The following is a 16,281-nucleotide window of genomic DNA, read 5'->3' on the forward strand; positions in this document are numbered from 1 at the left end:
TTCATGAGATACAACAGTGCCTGAAGACTCAATACTACCAGTAGTAGTTGATAGGTACGTTCAGGTTGCAGATTCAGCTAGTGTTGTTGGTGGCGTCTGCTTGTTCTTGTACATGCACTGTCCAATTGTTATCTAATTCATGCTAGTCCATGGAAGATCTTCTTTTCAACTGCATGGCAATGTCTTTGTGCTAAATTTATAGTTTTTCAGATTCAAGGCACTGTATTCTTGGGCTCAACAGTTCCTTCTTGTTCTGCAAGTATATATTTGTTTTTGAAAGAATTACTCTTTGAACTTTATGTGATTAATTGTCATGCATCCTGATCCTGATGGTGGCATAGATGGTGACTACGGGGTCAACCATGACCTCCTGTAGTGCAGTCGTAGGCCATGGTTGGCCCTCAGCCTCCTCTTCACTCTCGCTCCCGATCGATTTCTCCTAGCAGGTAATGAACTGAGAGCTCATCTCTTTTGTGCAATTTTTTAATCATACTTTTATATTCCTAATCTTCTGTGGTAGCAGGCTCTGAGGACCTCCATTTAGTTGTGGAAGGTCAGATTCATCCTATTCTACATCACCAGTTCTCCAAGAAAGGTGAGTGCAACATCAGGTGTGCCTTTTGTAGCATGTTCATGGCAAACAGTTCCTGGATGTTAACTAATTAATTCTGAACACTTTTTTGTTAGGGACCAAGAAGGGTATCAAGGAGTCCTTGTCCTAGAAGGTAGGTTCTGGTGTTACATTCGCTGGTGTTGCATCATTTTTCCAGACAAAGATAATACAGCAACCTACAAATCTGAACTGAAATATCACGTCTCTCAGGTGTCCTAGAGGAAGGAGCATTCCCAACAGTAGCCGGAGCAGTAGCTTGCCTTCCCCGAGGCGCAAGTAGAGCTCGTGACATGTGTGCTCACTGGCAGGTAAAACTTCTTTTCTATTGACTACAAGTATTGATTACATGTGTCTGTGTATTAATTAATACTAGTACCGCCAGTACTTGTAAATTAAATTATGAGTTGTTGCTGTCATGTACGAATATGATATTATGTCATATTTGAATTGAGCGAGCTTTTGAAAAGGTTTCGTCGTGGTAAAGAACAACAAAGGCCCTTTAGTTGCCTTCTCTTCTTAATACCAGAGAAATTCCTTCAAAGATATAAGATCCTATAGATTGTTTCAGCACCTATGCAGATCATATTTTCAGCCATGCTCATCATCGTTCACTTTTCAAATTTCCAGGTGACACGTCAGCGCTCTGTTACATATGTTGGAGGCTTGTTGGACCAAATTAAATGGGAGTCTCATAAATAGTTTTTGGTGCCAGTATTCTGGCGGCGGTGGCAAAAGAACACACTTCATGGGAACAGGTTTTGCTGCGAGCAGCGGCAATGATGACAGCTGTGACATGGTGAGATATACCGGTGGCTCTCCACCGTCAGGATCTCATGCACTAGCCCATCTTCATGGTGGGGCCTCGTTCCACCCGCTCCCATTTACTTGTTATGCCACTCCTGATACTCGTTATGCCACTCCTGATCTTGGACTTACCGTGCATCTTCAATTCTTGGACTCTCAAGAACTAGGTACATCTCTTAAAATCCTTCTTGATATTGTTTCTGGAGCACTTGAATTAGGAATGAAATGCTATTAGCTTATGGAGATTTTTGCCATCCCTTAAAAAATGTTTTCTATTCTGCATGTAATGATCTGGTTGGTCGTGTGCAGGAAGAGGAGGGTGATGCGGCCCGAACTCGCCTCGCGTGTGTGGCTCTGCCTGGTCCACCGAACTCTCTCGCCGACCGGCCTTGGTGGCCGGCTCGCCTCCGGACAGTAGCTTTGGGTCTGGCGTGACTCAGAAAGCGTCCATCCTTGTGTAGGCAGGGTAATGTTGAGTAGTATAGTCGACAAGTGCGCCAGGCCAGTAGTTGTAATTGTCCAGTAACATCCAGTCCTGTCATTCTTCAAGACATGTACTAGTGTGGTAACCGTTTCTTTTGTTGGTTAGACTTGTGATGGTGCTGGATTGTGTGCTAGACTGGTAGATGAGCTCTGCTGGTTGCACTTTTGTTGTTCATTGTTGGATATGTGTGATCTGAAGTGTAGTAAAAAGATGAGAAGTCATGTTGAATTTATTGACGCACTTGCTAATTTACTAGCTGATATATTACCTTAACTCTTTTCCCCCAGATGGGTCTCCAAGCTGAAATGCTCAAAACGCTGATCTAGCCTGATTGTATCCAGTATTCCCCAGATGCAGTCTGTTTGCGCTTCTTGTAAACAAGGGGCAAATGAATGGAAAGGAAAAAGTAGCGGCAAGCAATCAAGCGTAGATGAAAAAAGTGGCGTCGAGTTTCAAATTTTGAACGAAAACATTGGCCCCCATCGTGTCTATAAGTACTACTGCGTGCGAACGACTTAAGACTTTTGACTCTTGCTTGTTGAGGAGAGGAGAGTGATCGCCATAGCCATTGCTTTGTTCTTCATCAAGGAGAGGAGAGCGTCCTGCAGGCGGCAACTTGGGGCATGACCAGGGTCATTATTGAAAGCGATGCACAAAACCTTGTCCGTGCGGCCAAATCATCAGACTTTGACTTGGCCCCGGAGGGTGTGATCTACAGAGATATTCGGTCCTATGTTAACCATAATTTTTCTTCAGTTTGTTTTGTTCATTGCTCTAGAACTTGTAATAAGGTAGCTCATGCACTTGCTGCGTTGGGTGCAAGCAGTGAGGCTCCGCTCCAATTGTGGACGGATGGACTGCCAAACGAGGTTATGGTGCTGGTGGCCAGCGATCTTGCTGAGCCTACTACTTAATGGAATTATTATGATGTTCCTTCTCAAAAAAAAAAAAAAAAAAAAGGAGATGAGAGCGCCATGTTTATGGACTGAGGGAGTAGATGAAAATGCAAGGCAGAGGTACAACCTCATTAAGCAAACCATACAAAGGAAATTATTCCATGGACGAGGAGAACAATTTGCTGAGTCAATCCTATTTCGTGTAAACAAAAGCTCTCAAAAATCACGGGTATTGATAGTTGGATATATGCTGCTAATAATGAGAGCAGTTGCTGATTTTAGGGGATTGACCCGCTCCTAATTTAGATTTGGTAGACTATTTAAAGTAGGGAACGTTTTGTGAAAGCAGCCATGTCATTATTATATTTGGAAAAACTAAACAGTCTCGTGGGTGATCCGTGGCACAATAGCACTCCTCCACCATCCATCCTCTCCGTCTGCTCCTTCCAAAACAAGTGGAACAAATCAGTTATTACTAGGCCCATAATAATCGCAGGGAATCAATCGCCACAGCCTAATTTCGAATGAAAACAGCGGCGGCAACCGGTGGAGTTGAAAAACTGGCGCCAAGTTTAGAGTTTTGAACGAAAACATCTATCTCTTGGCCTGCTGTCTATATATACTAGGAGAGGTGAAGCCTACGCGTGCGTCGCGTGTGACTTAGACTTTGACTCTTGCTCGGTGAGGCGAGGCGAGGCGAGGCGAGGAGAGAGGAAACTCCGTCGCCGCTGATTCCGATCAACTTCATCTCGTGGTTTCCGTCATCTGGGCTTCAAAGTCTCTCCTTACCTGGAAGTCACTCCTGCTTCAGGACATTGCTGGCTGGATGCAGAGCATGGCGGCCATGACGGCGATGGCAAAGCGCCCTAGCAGCAGCAGGAGCGGCAGGTACTGGAGCCGGCGCTAGAGATGGAGGATCTCCTCCATGTCTTCGATCTCCCCGTCAAGCTCACACGACATGGTAAGCTCCTGATCTGTTCTCCTATCCGTGTTTAGACCTAAAAATGCAAGATTTTAGCTTGTTTATGCTTGTGCTCGTGCAGATAAGGAGAAGGGCTTGGTGATGCTCAGTATCATGTCTTTAATTGGATTAGGGTTAATGATTGTACTTCTATTTAGGTGAGTTAATGGTTTTAGTGGTTTCTAGCTTCTGCTAAATATTTGGGCTACAGTGCCTGTATATACATATTATGATCACAAAAATAGAGTTTTTGATATATTGGAATATGTCCATTCCTTGTGTGGCAGAACAAGCAAACAATTTTTTTTTCCTTTTGAGCTCTGCATGAGTATTTGTTCAAACTGAATGTCTGCAGGATGTGTTAAAACCTATGCTCCACTATATTTCAACTTTGTACTCCTTGTCCAGGTTGTGCTGCACTTTGTTGTGTTATTGTCTGCATCTGCATATTTGTGTCATTTTAACTGGAAATTGCATTTCTTTTAGTTTGAATCTTCTAAACATTTTATATTTGCAAGTTTATCTTTGTAAATTAGCCACTTGTTGTGTCTCTTGTAACTAAACTCGCTTCTCTACGTAGTGAAAAGATATGCTAAGCTTCGCGCGTTCGACTTTTTTATGGTTTTTATTGTCGGGTCTCTTGTATTCTAGAGAAGAAACTATGGGTGCTTTGCTAATCAACACGATCTGGAACTTTCAAATTGAAGGTAAGTATATTTTCTGAAAGTTCTCTATTCAGATTCTTATATACATCCTTAATCGAGGTTTTTCCTACACACACGAAGCAGCCGCAGAGTTACTACGAGATAAAAGAACAATGGGGCACAAATTTGGTAAGTTATTGGACGTTCTTCCTCAGGCCATGTTTAAAGGTTTGTTTGTTGGGTCCAAATGAATTAAAACTTTGTATAAGTAAATTGGTGAAGCCTGAGATGCTATCCATTCTAGCACGTTTCTTAACATACCTATCAAATTTGAGCACATGTTAGTATATTTTACGGAAGTTCTCGGTTCAGATGCTCCTGAAAAGATATTCTAAGCATCTGTCCGTCTGGTTACAGCAGGTGCACGGGCGAGCTGATGTCAAGAGGCGGAAGGTTGAGTGGCAGGAGTTGCATAGATAGACGGCTGGTGTCGACCATGTCCAGTGGCGCTCTCTTGCCGGTGACGACGACCAGCGATGCCACCACACTGTGCACCCTCCTGCTCAGGCCTTCGCGCCACCCAGACCGAGAGAGCACCCCTGCCCCGGCCTAGCTGCAGGACAACACAAGGCTGTCGTTGTTGTTGTTGTATGAGTTCGTCGACGCACTTCTGCCATTTGGAGGTATAAATCCATCGTTTCATGTATTTTTTGTGGTTTCAAGTGTTATTTGTGCAAAGCACCTACCAGATAATGTACTTACCATATTGTTTACTTCGTAGCCTGTTACGAGCATTGCTATGATAAATCTGTGTTTAGCATGTTTTCACCACTGCGATATTAAATCCTTGTTCAGCGTCCACTTGCCATATGATATTAAATAAGTGCTCAACATCCCTTATGATATAAGGATTTATTTATTCATAAAACCCAGTAGGTGGTCTTTATGTTTATGCTTCGATTAGTATATTACTCATGCAGTTTTTGATCTTAGTGAGCTCTCTCCTTTCTCCACCTAACTAGTTAACTAGACTAAAATGATCAACTTTTTGTTTTAGAGAGGAGGATAGTTGTGCCATGAGCCATAGTGTTCTAGATTTAGCATGGCAGGAGCTAGCTTTAGTTGTTCAAGACTTGATGCATACAATGATTATCTTTGTTAATCTGTACATACATGTGATCATTTGCTGAATGTGGTGCCTTCGTATTTTAAATGGGAAGAAAAATAACACCGTTTGTCTTTCTAGATGATTGGTACATATTTCTTTCACTTGTGGCAGCTAGCTTCAGTACCTAGTTAAGTTCATTATGTTACAAAGTTCGCTGATACTATTTGCTGTTGACTCTTTCTTAAGCAGCCGGAGGAGTGGATGGGTAAGAAAGATAGGTGGGCAAGTTCTCGGAGCAGTACACCCACTGGTCCAGCATCACCTCGGTCACCTCGGTCGTCGTCAAGGTCCTGTACCTGTTTCAGTTCCTCTTTTGTGGATTCTCGTCTCATGTTTCTCTAGCTGTAGGTTTAATTTTTCAGATATAAAAGACCCCTTTTCTTCCTTATGGGGTTAACTAATCCCTCTGTTTCAGTTTTGTATTTACTTTGTGTAGTTACTCCGCTAAATATGTGAATCGAGGAAACATCAATAATTATAGTGCTTGCCTGAGTGGCTTGTTCTCCATCTAGAAGACTGCAATTGCAAGTGAAAAGAATAATAATGTCTCATAACTTTTCTTTTTTTCAGAAAGTAGTTATTCCACTGAAATTTTTCTTAGTAGCTGGTTACATATATCTTGAAAATTGCGATGCAAATGAAAAGTATAATATTTCTTTGTTTTTCCTTCTAGAATGTAGCTAGCCAATCGATTTTAGTTCGGAACTACTATTATTAGTTATAAAGTTGAAGACGCATGTAAACATATATGGTGTGAAACAACATCCACATATGGTAGTTTGTCAAAGTTCCTGACATATTATTGCAAAAATAGGTTCTGAAGAATGGTGCTGAGGTGAAGTTGCAGAGGAATGCTTCGTGCGTCTTGCAAGCTCCAACTGGTAACGAAGTTGCAGAACAATGTAGCTGAGAATATTTGTACCTGCCTGGTGGAGCTTGAGCTGGTGCTACCGGCATCCACTACGACCTGCTGCCCATGCCTTCGTTGACTGGGACGTCTCCTACAGCACCACGTCCCCCATCGGCGTGCCACAGAAGGTCTTGCTTTCTCTCTCAGTTACTCCCTATTTACCTTGGGCTGCTCGATGTATGTATGCGTTGAGTACGAATGAGGCTCTTTACTGAAATATTCGATTTTGTTTACTACCTTGACGTGATGTTTGGGCAAATCTAATGCTTTTGAATTATTGAAGATGCGATGCTTTATAAAGTTGGTAATTGTCCTTATACGCAATATGTAGTGTTGTACTGAACTCAAACTATGCTTTGTCACACTTTGTAAAGAACAAGTCTTGGTCTTTGTTTTGTTTGGTGTCAGCAGACCAATTAAGGTTTAAATGTTATAGAGAGGTTAAGCAGCTTTAAATGACACTAAACTTCGTGCTTCTGTCAGTGGTGTTGACTACCTGTGTTGTAGTAATGCATCTGTACTAGCAGCAACTGCTTGCCACTATCTTTGTAGATGAACTCTGTTTACCGCCTTATTGATGCATGTGCCATTAGATTACCAAGTTTTGAATTAACATGATCATTTGCTGAATATATATATATATATCATTTAGAGGTTACCATGTTCTCAATTTACATGATAATTTGTTGAGTATATATCATGTAGATCATTTGCTAAATATATATCATCTTATTGTCTAACTTTTGTTTAGTTTGCACTATATCAGGGTCTTCAGGAGAAGGACCTAGATGGTCATGCCGAGAAGGGCATACAAAGATAACCTAAGGCCACCTTCCGTGGAGAAGATAATGAAGCGGTATGCTTGTTCGGTCTATCGTAGTGTGTACTACTTGTAGCACTTTGATATCCACAAATTTACTGACTGGTTTGTTTTCACCGACATCGTAATTGAGACATTGTATTTTTCATCCAGTAGAGAAGAAACACCTGAAGTTCAAAAGAAAGGCCAATGGTCTCTTCTATGAGCACACCTTGTCTCTCACTGAACATCTTTGTGTGTTTCAACTTGAGTCAGATGCTCTTTGTCTTCAAGAAAGGTAGCACTTTTGCAAACATTGTGCCTGTTTCGATGAATGAGATGTGATCAAACAACATATTCATTTCATTATTTTAGTTCATATATTAATTATTGGGAAATTGGTGATCTAAAATTGTTTAAAACCTGACACAATGTGAATCATTCTTATGGCTCATTCATTAAAGTGTGTGCCCTTTATCTCATGTTGGTTGCCATTTGATCCGATTTGCAAGATTTGATTCTTTTTTGAGTTCCCGAATACAAGCATTTGTATGTTCGCCAAGTATTGTTCGCTAGATGCTAAAGCTCGAGATCGTGGATATTAAACTGCATTCATACTGTTGATAGTCACTGCCGTCCACGGGATGCAGTGTTAGGACAATGTTTGCTGCAGGGATTTCTAGCTGTAGAACAGGTTTTTCGGAGAAGAAATGCAACTGTTTGTCATATTTGATTGCAACTCAGTTTATTTTCATGTTTCAAGGTTGGTATTGGCCTGAAGCTAGTATGGGGATGCATAACTCCTGGTTTGGTTTGATAGTGTTGCCATTTAGTGTGTTTGGCAAACTAGGGGATCAAGTATGAATGTTCTAAGTAGTGCTAATGGTAGTTGTGGATTCTATTTTCTTCTCTAGTCTCTGGTACTAGCAGCTAAACCTGGAAACAGTTCTTGGGTTAAACAGTTAAACAGTTTGGTTTCTTATTGTGGGCTCGACTAATTCAGGTTGTTACGGGTCTAAAGTGTAAATGGCTTGGTTTGGTTTGGGTTTAGAGAGCAAACAGTTGGGTGTGGTTGGGTCGGGGCCTAAACTGTTGGATTCCTAACAGCTGCGTAATTATGGTCAAGACGCGGTTGTTGTATTGGTTTGTGGTGACCGAGCGGGAGTCATTGGTGCCGACGGAGGCCTTGCCACAACAGAAAGAACGTGCTCAATCGCCTGGCCAATGGTGCTAGAAAGACCACGTTGGCACTGGTGGTAGCCTTGCCGCCAAGCTGCTGCAGCTAGAGTAGGTAAAGGTGGGACCAACAGTGGGTATTCCGACAGCGGCGGGTACCAGGACAGCGACGTCATGGAGCACACCTGTAGGTGGCGCTTAATTTGGAGAGGATGGTCATGCCGGAAGTGATCTGGGCTTCTCCCTCCTCTGGTCGTCTAGGACGTAGTTCCGGCGCAGCAGGTTGAGGTCTGCGCCCTCGAAGTGGAGCAGCATCCGCATGGTGCATGGCTGTGTCCAGCAGCGCTCAATCTGTCCTTTGCATCTTGGGTGCTTGTTGCTTCACTACGTGAATTTCTGTGTCTTTGCTACTGTGCATGTTGCTGCTATTGCATCACATAAATCACCACTTTGTTTCTGTTACGAGTCCTGAAGATGACGCATAGTCCATGTTGAGTTTTGAATGTTAGGTAGCATCTGTGTCGAGATTTAGTAACTTCAGTTGATCATGTACTTATACTTCTTATGATAGATAATTACTCATGTGGGTCCAATTGCTTGGCAGCTGCATAAATCGCCCCTTAGCCTTTGTTACATGCTGTCTAGTTATTCATGTTCTCACGGAATTGCTTCTGTTACCTGCAACGGCATTTGCCCTGTGTGTTATAGCTCCTTTTTTGTCTACTGATCCAGTGTGTACAAAGAATATGCTCATCCATGATCCATGTGACTACTAACTCATTCTTGCTTATTTGTCTGTTGACAGCTGTTGTGGTGACATAAGTGACCCTCCCAAACCAAAAGAGCATGTGTGAGAGCTTCTTCCCATGCTCTGACACTTTGATTTTGGGACGAGATTGATGCTTCTCCTGATGTGTATATGCATGCCTGTGCTGCTGTTGTGCTGGTTGTGGCCGCCTGCGTCTCACGCGAGGTTGTTGGCTTAGCTGGCCCGCGGCTTCGACTACCTCCTCGGCGAGTTCACCACGGCGTAACCATGATGCTCGTGCTCGGCTACAACATCTCCTGTGAGTTACTGGTATACCCCTTCGACCTCTGGCTCCCATGTGGTCTGTGATGCCATGGTTCTACTTATGCTCTGGTCACCTAGTTTATTATTTCAGAACTTGACATCTTGGCCTGGCTATTAGAGGCCCTGCTGTAGTATTTCTGGTAATTGAAGATTTTGTGTTAATGGTATGAACTTGCTGTTATTATGTTGCTAGTACCATCAATACCAACTGTTGTGTCGGTATTGTGTCGTATTGATCTTTGTTTGATCTAGATCATTCTATGGTTGGTGGGAGCAATGGATATAAACTTGTGCCAATACAAAGTGCTGATCTTGGCATTGTTTTGGTGCCAATACAATGTTGACTTTCATGTTGAGATGTTCTTTTTTGTTATGTACAGTGCACGCGATTTTGGCATTTACTCTAAAACTTAAATTCCATTTCTAATTTCAGGATGCAAAAGTGGAATAGGACGAGGAAGATTGTTGAGTAGCGTCCTAAGTGGTGGTGGTGGACATGGTGGTAAAGGGGGAAGCAGTTTTGTTAATGGAAGCGATCTTGTGGTGGAACTACATATGGTAATGCCGATTTGCCTTGTGAACTTGGCAGTGGCAATGACACCACGGGGTCTTCCACAGCTGGTGTTGGTATAACAGGTAACACATATATCAATGATGGACTTTACTACATAGCTGCGCCGGATAAAAGTCTTCCCGTGCGGCGGTTCTTTCATGCAGGAACAGCCCCACTGTGTCAGCTCCATAAATGACTCTTTTCACTATTCGCTGCACCTTCGTCATGTCATAGTACATTAGTACCACAAACATATTACACTAGTAGTAAAATTTATCGCATGCGTGTCTTCATAAAAGCCATTCACATCATACTATAGTGTTAAAAATATGTACTAAATGCCAGATTAATTGTGCCTGCCCGCCAGATTAATTACGCCTAGCTGCCAGATTACAAATTGTGAAAAAAATTGAGCCTAGTTTGCCATGTTCAGTTCGTTACTAATTACTAGATTAACTGGACCCTAATTGCTGATTACTTATGCCTAGTTGCCAGGTTAAACTTTTCATCAGATACTGATTGCCAGATTACTAATAGCAATTTCCAGGTTAATTAGGCCTAATTGCATGTTTTCTATTGGTGCTAGTTGCATGATTGACTACATTCAGAACTTGAAATCTGTAGCCGTAGTCGGAGAAATCCATCTTCTACCAAAAGAAGATGCCCCTGCAGCTATTGGATTACACCGTCACCACGTCACTAATCAACTACCAGCAATCAATTTGAGAAGGGTGTTTACAAGAAAACTTGAGTAGGAGAAGGTACAGAATCAGCAGGTAACCAACATATGCTACTCGCATCAGAAAAACAAATCGAGAGGGTGGAGGAGAGGAAAAACTCAGGCAATCACGCCAGCCTCTGAAATCAACAGCGGCGTCCTCCATCAGCTCGTCGTCGGGAGCATCCTCGTGCACGTCGCGGGCCTCCATCTACTTGTCGCCGGCGGCCTCCTCGTGCTCGTCGCCGGCGGCCTTCTCCTAGCGCTCGGTGGTGCCCCTCTCGGCGGCGGCCTCCGCAGCATGGCCGGGGATGCACATCTCCGCGGCGTGCTCGGCAGCGGCGATGCAGCACTCCGACGCCCATCCCGTGTGGCGCTCCGCCTCTCGGGTGAGGTGCTCCTCCGCGTGGCCTGAGAGAGAGTAATTATGTGGCTGAGAAAGCTCGTGAGGGGATAAGGACCAAAGGTGAGAGCGATGCGGTTCCTAATAGGGAGCGATGCATTTTTTCCGCCGCACCGGAGGCTCAACGATGCGGCGCCTCTCTTTAGATTTTCCCATCAATGATTGGCCCATATTTTGTCTTGGAAGCGCAGTAGATCTTAATAATTTGTCTTACATTTATTGTAACTGCATTCAAGTGGTGGTTTGTGGGAGGGTGGCAGTTCAACTGATGCTGTAACTAATGCCTCTGTTGGACCTGGAGGTGGTTCTGGAGGTACAGTTCTTCTATTTGTGCGCGCACATTGTCCCTAGCGGAGAGCTCCGTCCTTTCAAGTGCTGGAAGCTTTGGAAGAGCTGGCAGTAGTGGTGCAGGAGGGGAAGGATTCACTTCCATTGGTCTCACATTCCTATTGGAGATGAATATGTCTGTTGCAGCTATTGAAGGATCAATACTTGCATGGTCTGATGTGATCTTTTCTCTAATATCACATCTAATTTTCTGTCTTTGTGGGTACTCTGAATTTGCAGTATGTCTTTATGTTTTTCTGGGCACTTAATTCGGATGTATATAAACTGGACATGCAAATAAGTATTCATGTCAAATACCATTTGCCGGTGGACACTGGTTGGGATGAATAACTGAACCTCCTTTTAGTATCTTATTATGACACAGGTTAAGCAAGCAAGCAGCTAGCTCAGATGTTACATGTAGATAATGTATTTTACTCAATCCTTGCATTTTATGACCTGGAGGAATTATGTTTCTTCTCCTTTTGCCATTTACAACTTGAATTATTATGTATGTATCACTTCATATGTTGCCATCATTAAAATTTAGCTAGCTAACTAGATATGATTTGTCACTGTCAATTTATTTTTGTACTGGCATCTGCATTTGTATGTTGTATCCAGTGATCTCATCCGTCGAGAACAGATCTTCCTCTGCTTTGTGCCCTGTATTTCATAATTGTCTTGTAGAGTGTATAATTAAGTACTGTATTGATGGATGTTTATATTTCCCATCTCATAATTATCTCTGGTTACCTCTCTTCTCATGGGTGTTATTGGTTAGTACTACCCAAGGATACCTCTCTTCCCTATCATTATTTTTATTCTCGGATAAGATGAAACAAGTCATTATTTGCAATTTTGCATGGTCTTTATTTGTTTGGTGATTGGTGTGGATACATGTATTGTCCTATTTGCAGAAATATAGAGTAAGTTTTACATTGACTTTGCAGGCAGTAGGGAGAGAACTTGACCTCGGAGCTGCACAGTCCGGTGTGACATGGCCTTTCTACCTCCGGTGAAGCTGCTGTTGCTGTGTTGGCACACCTTGTGCATGGTTTTAGGCCTGACCATCCCTTGGCTTTGACTACCTTGCTTCTTGCCGTCGTGCTATGACCGCGAGTTCACCGCGCCGCAACCACTGTGGTGGTGATTCTCTGCCTCGTCTATAACCTCTTGAGGTGAGTTCCTGGTTCATCCCCATGTCCTTTTTTTGGCCGATGTAGCAACTGGTCATGAGTTCTGCCTTCTCATGTAGTCAGTTGATGAGCTTGTTAATCTATTGGATGATCTGATTGCTCGCACAAATAAAACAAGTAGACAATTTGCTGGCCTCACAGAAAACGTGATATCCTCTTTCTTATATTTGAATGTAACTGGAGTTTTAATTTAAAAATATTTATAATTTATACCAATGGTCTCTCGGTTCCATACTCCCATTCAAAGAATCAGTGGTAGTGTCTCTCTTATGCATACTGTGGTCACCAGTAATAACAAGCAACAAATGCAGTTTATAACAACTTGACTACTCCCTCCGTCCTAGTTTTTAAGGCATATTCCCCAAAACTATTTGTCCCATAACCTCCACCTCCTAGGCATAATTTTATTTAATGTGGGAGAGAAAGTGGTTGCATGCACCAATAAGGAGAGAAAGAGAATGCATGCACCAATGAGGGAGAGAAAGGGGTTGCATGCACCAATGAGAGAGAGAAAATGAGACCCAATCAGCTAATACCTTGGGCCAAGATATTCAAAAATTGTGACTTACAAACTAGGACGGAGGGAGTATTTTTTAGTCTGTAGTGTGCATGCCCTGCTAGAAAATTCAAGTCATCCTGTGTAGTTTACTTGTTTGATTTCAAAATCGACAGGAATAACAGTGGCTGGTTCAGATCAACTTGTGACAGGAGCATTTTGTGCAAAAATATTTGGCTTTGCTATTGATCATGTTCCTTGCATAATCTACAGGAGTAGCACTCTTACTTCGTTTGCAATCACACTCTTGTTTCAATTGCGGTAGGTAGAGACACCCAAGTATTATAGTTTGATGCGTAAGCTACATTTTTGCTTCAAGCGTGATGTGTGCATTGTGGATGTGTTCATATGGTCAATCATTGTTTCCTGAATGATTTGATTATTGGCTTGATCAATTAGCATCAAAGCTTGAAGACATGTAAAAGTATCAACTCATAGTACTATTTGACTTTGGAGTGTCACTAATTAGGACTTGAAAACTTTTTTTTATCTGGCACTGTCTTGCAATGCTAATTACTTGTTGTAGTTCTAGATTATTTCTATGCAAACATGTTTTGTGTCATGACCTACGTATAATTTTTTTATCACGGGGCTCGAGCTTGTGTATGTTCCATGTTCTTCACCAAACGAGTTAATTTTTTTTCATGTGCCAGCTAACTTGAATGCTCAACCGGTGGTCCTAGTGAAGCTCTTCTATTTCAATTGCTTGGCAATTTTCTTTGTGCTAAATTATAGTTTCTCAGATTAAAGTTGTTATGTGTTCTTGTGCTCAGCAGTTCCTTATTGTTCTGCCAGTAAATATATATATTTTTGAAATAATTACTCTAAAGTTTATGTGATTAATTGTCATACATCTTCAGTTAGCATATGGAAACTTCCTGGTTTCCTTTGTGGCCTCCTGATGGTGGCGACGATGGCGAGTGTAGGGTCGACCATGGCCTCCTGTAGTGCAGTCGTAGGCCATGCTTGGCCCTCTCGGCCTCCTTTTCTTCCTTTGGTTGGTGACACGGCGCTCGTGCTGGCCATACCGCAACCATGGTGGCGCTGGCCTCACCTCCTTGCCGGTGAGTTCTACGTGCCTCCTCTCTCGTATGTTATCGTGGGCATCCTTGCTCCGTGTGGGATTTCTTAGTTTCTGAGATTGTACATGCTTTTCTAGATCATGCCATGCCTAGTGTGGTTTGTATGACCCAATATACAAGTCATTTAGTGACTTTTAGTTGCAGAACGATCACTTGCCTAGCTTCTAGATCAGATAGTCACTTGCTGATCAATTTTATTTGATATGATGTAACCAATCCTAATGTTGACCAAGTTTTGGTGGTCTAAATAATCGTCAGTTGTTGAACATTTTATTTGTGCATGTGTTGCTTGCGTGCTAAGCAGTAGTTCCCTGTGCCCTTTGTGGAGCTGAAACTTTCTTGGTTTATTGGCGTGCAGGTGATGGGATGTAGATGCGGCAGGTTGTTGTGGCCCTTGCACTTGAAGTGGAGGAGTGGAGCTGGAGTTCCGGCCGGCCGGCCATGCTTTCTTTGTCGATTACAGATACAACAGTGCCTGAAGACTCAATACTACCAGTAGTAGTTGATAGGTACGTTCAGGTTGCAGATTCAGCTAGTGTTGTTGGTGGCGTCTGCTTGTTCTTGTACATGCACTGTCCAATTGTTATCTAATTCATGCTAGTCCATGGAAGATCTTCTTTTCAACTGCATGGCAATGTCTTTGTGCTAAATTTATAGTTTTTCAGATTCAAGGCACTGTATTCTTGGGCTCAACAGTTCCTTCTTGTTCTGCAAGTATATATTTGTTTTTGAAAGAATTACTCTTTGAACTTTATGTGATTAATTGTCATGCATCCTGATCCTGATGGTGGCATAGATGGTGACTACGGGGTCAACCATGACCTCCTGTAGTGCAGTCGTAGGCCATGGTTGGCCCTCAGCCTCCTCTTCACTCTCGCTCCCGATCGATTTCTCCTAGCAGGTAATGAACTGAGAGCTCATCTCTTTTGTGCAATTTTTTAATCATACTTTTATATTCCTAATCTTCTGTGGTAGCAGGCTCTGAGGACCTCCATTTAGTTGTGGAAGGTCAGATTCATCCTATTCTACATCACCAGTTCTCCAAGAAAGGTGAGTGCAACATCAGGTGTGCCTTTTGTAGCATGTTCATGGCAAACAGTTCCTGGATGTTAACTAATTAATTCTGAACACTTTTTTGTTAGGGACCAAGAAGGGTATCAAGGAGTCCTTGTCCTAGAAGGTAGGTTCTGGTGTTACATTCGCTGGTGTTGCATCATTTTTCCAGACAAAGATAATACAGCAACCTACAAATCTGAACTGAAATATCACGTCTCTCAGGTGTCCTAGAGGAAGGAGCATTCCCAACAGTAGCCGGAGCAGTAGCTTGCCTTCCCCGAGGCGCAAGTAGAGCTCGTGACATGTGTGCTCACTGGCAGGTAAAACTTCTTTTCTATTGACTACAAGTATTGATTACATGTGTCTGTGTATTAATTAATACTAGTACCGCCAGTACTTGTAAATTAAATTATGAGTTGTTGCTGTCATGTACGAATATGATATTATGTCATATTTGAATTGAGCGAGCTTTTGAAAAGGTTTCGTCGTGGTAAAGAACAACAAAGGCCCTTTAGTTGCCTTCTCTTCTTAATACCAGAGAAATTCCTTCAAAGATATAAGATCCTATAGATTGTTTCAGCACCTATGCAGATCATATTTTCAGCCATGCTCATCATCGTTCACTTTTCAAATTTCCAGTGACACGTCGGTAGCTGTTACATATGTTGGAGGCTTGTTGGACCAAATTAAATGGGAGTCTAATAAAGAGTTTATGGTGCCAGTATTCGGCGGCGGTGGCAAAAGAACACACTTCATGGGAACAGTGTTTTGTCATGCGAGCAGCGGCAATGATGACAGCTGTGACATGGTGAGATATACCGGTGGCTCTCCACCGTCAGGATCTCATGCACTAGCCCATC

At 42.6% G+C, this 16,281-nt stretch overlaps 4 long non-coding RNA genes across 5 annotated transcripts; all 4 read left to right on the forward strand.

Moving 5' to 3' along the window:
* Positions 1–6: 6 nt before the first annotated feature.
* Positions 7–2,454, forward strand: LOC139833482 (uncharacterized). Of its 2 annotated transcripts, XR_011749331.1 has the most exons (7): positions 7–54; positions 342–446; positions 524–595; positions 688–725; positions 824–921; positions 1,241–1,584; positions 1,727–2,454. It is a non-coding gene; the product is annotated as an uncharacterized lncRNA (long non-coding RNA). The 2 variants fall into 2 exon arrangements; XR_011749318.1 differs by lacking the exon at positions 7–54 and having other exon boundaries at positions 79–446; positions 1,727–2,386.
* Positions 2,455–4,824: 2,370 nt separating this feature from the next.
* Positions 4,825–6,638, forward strand: LOC139833501 (uncharacterized). The gene is made up of 3 exons (XR_011749332.1): positions 4,825–5,085; positions 5,760–5,857; positions 6,385–6,638. It is a non-coding gene; the product is annotated as an uncharacterized lncRNA (long non-coding RNA).
* An 814-nt stretch (positions 6,639–7,452) lies between these two features.
* On the forward strand, positions 7,453–10,060 carry LOC139833524 (uncharacterized). The gene is made up of 3 exons (XR_011749335.1): positions 7,453–7,577; positions 9,261–9,533; positions 9,961–10,060. It is a non-coding gene; the product is annotated as an uncharacterized lncRNA (long non-coding RNA).
* A 2,462-nt stretch (positions 10,061–12,522) lies between these two features.
* LOC127314026 (uncharacterized) lies at positions 12,523–15,751 on the forward strand. Its single transcript, XR_011749336.1, has 7 exons — positions 12,523–12,709; positions 14,144–14,347; positions 14,724–14,874; positions 15,162–15,266; positions 15,344–15,415; positions 15,508–15,545; positions 15,644–15,751. It is a non-coding gene; the product is annotated as an uncharacterized lncRNA (long non-coding RNA).
* The last annotated feature ends 530 nt before the right edge of the window (positions 15,752–16,281 follow it).

Source organism: Lolium perenne, chromosome 1 (genome assembly GCF_019359855.2).
Source record: "Lolium perenne isolate Kyuss_39 chromosome 1, Kyuss_2.0, whole genome shotgun sequence".
NCBI lineage: Eukaryota > Viridiplantae > Streptophyta > Magnoliopsida > Poales > Poaceae > Lolium > Lolium perenne.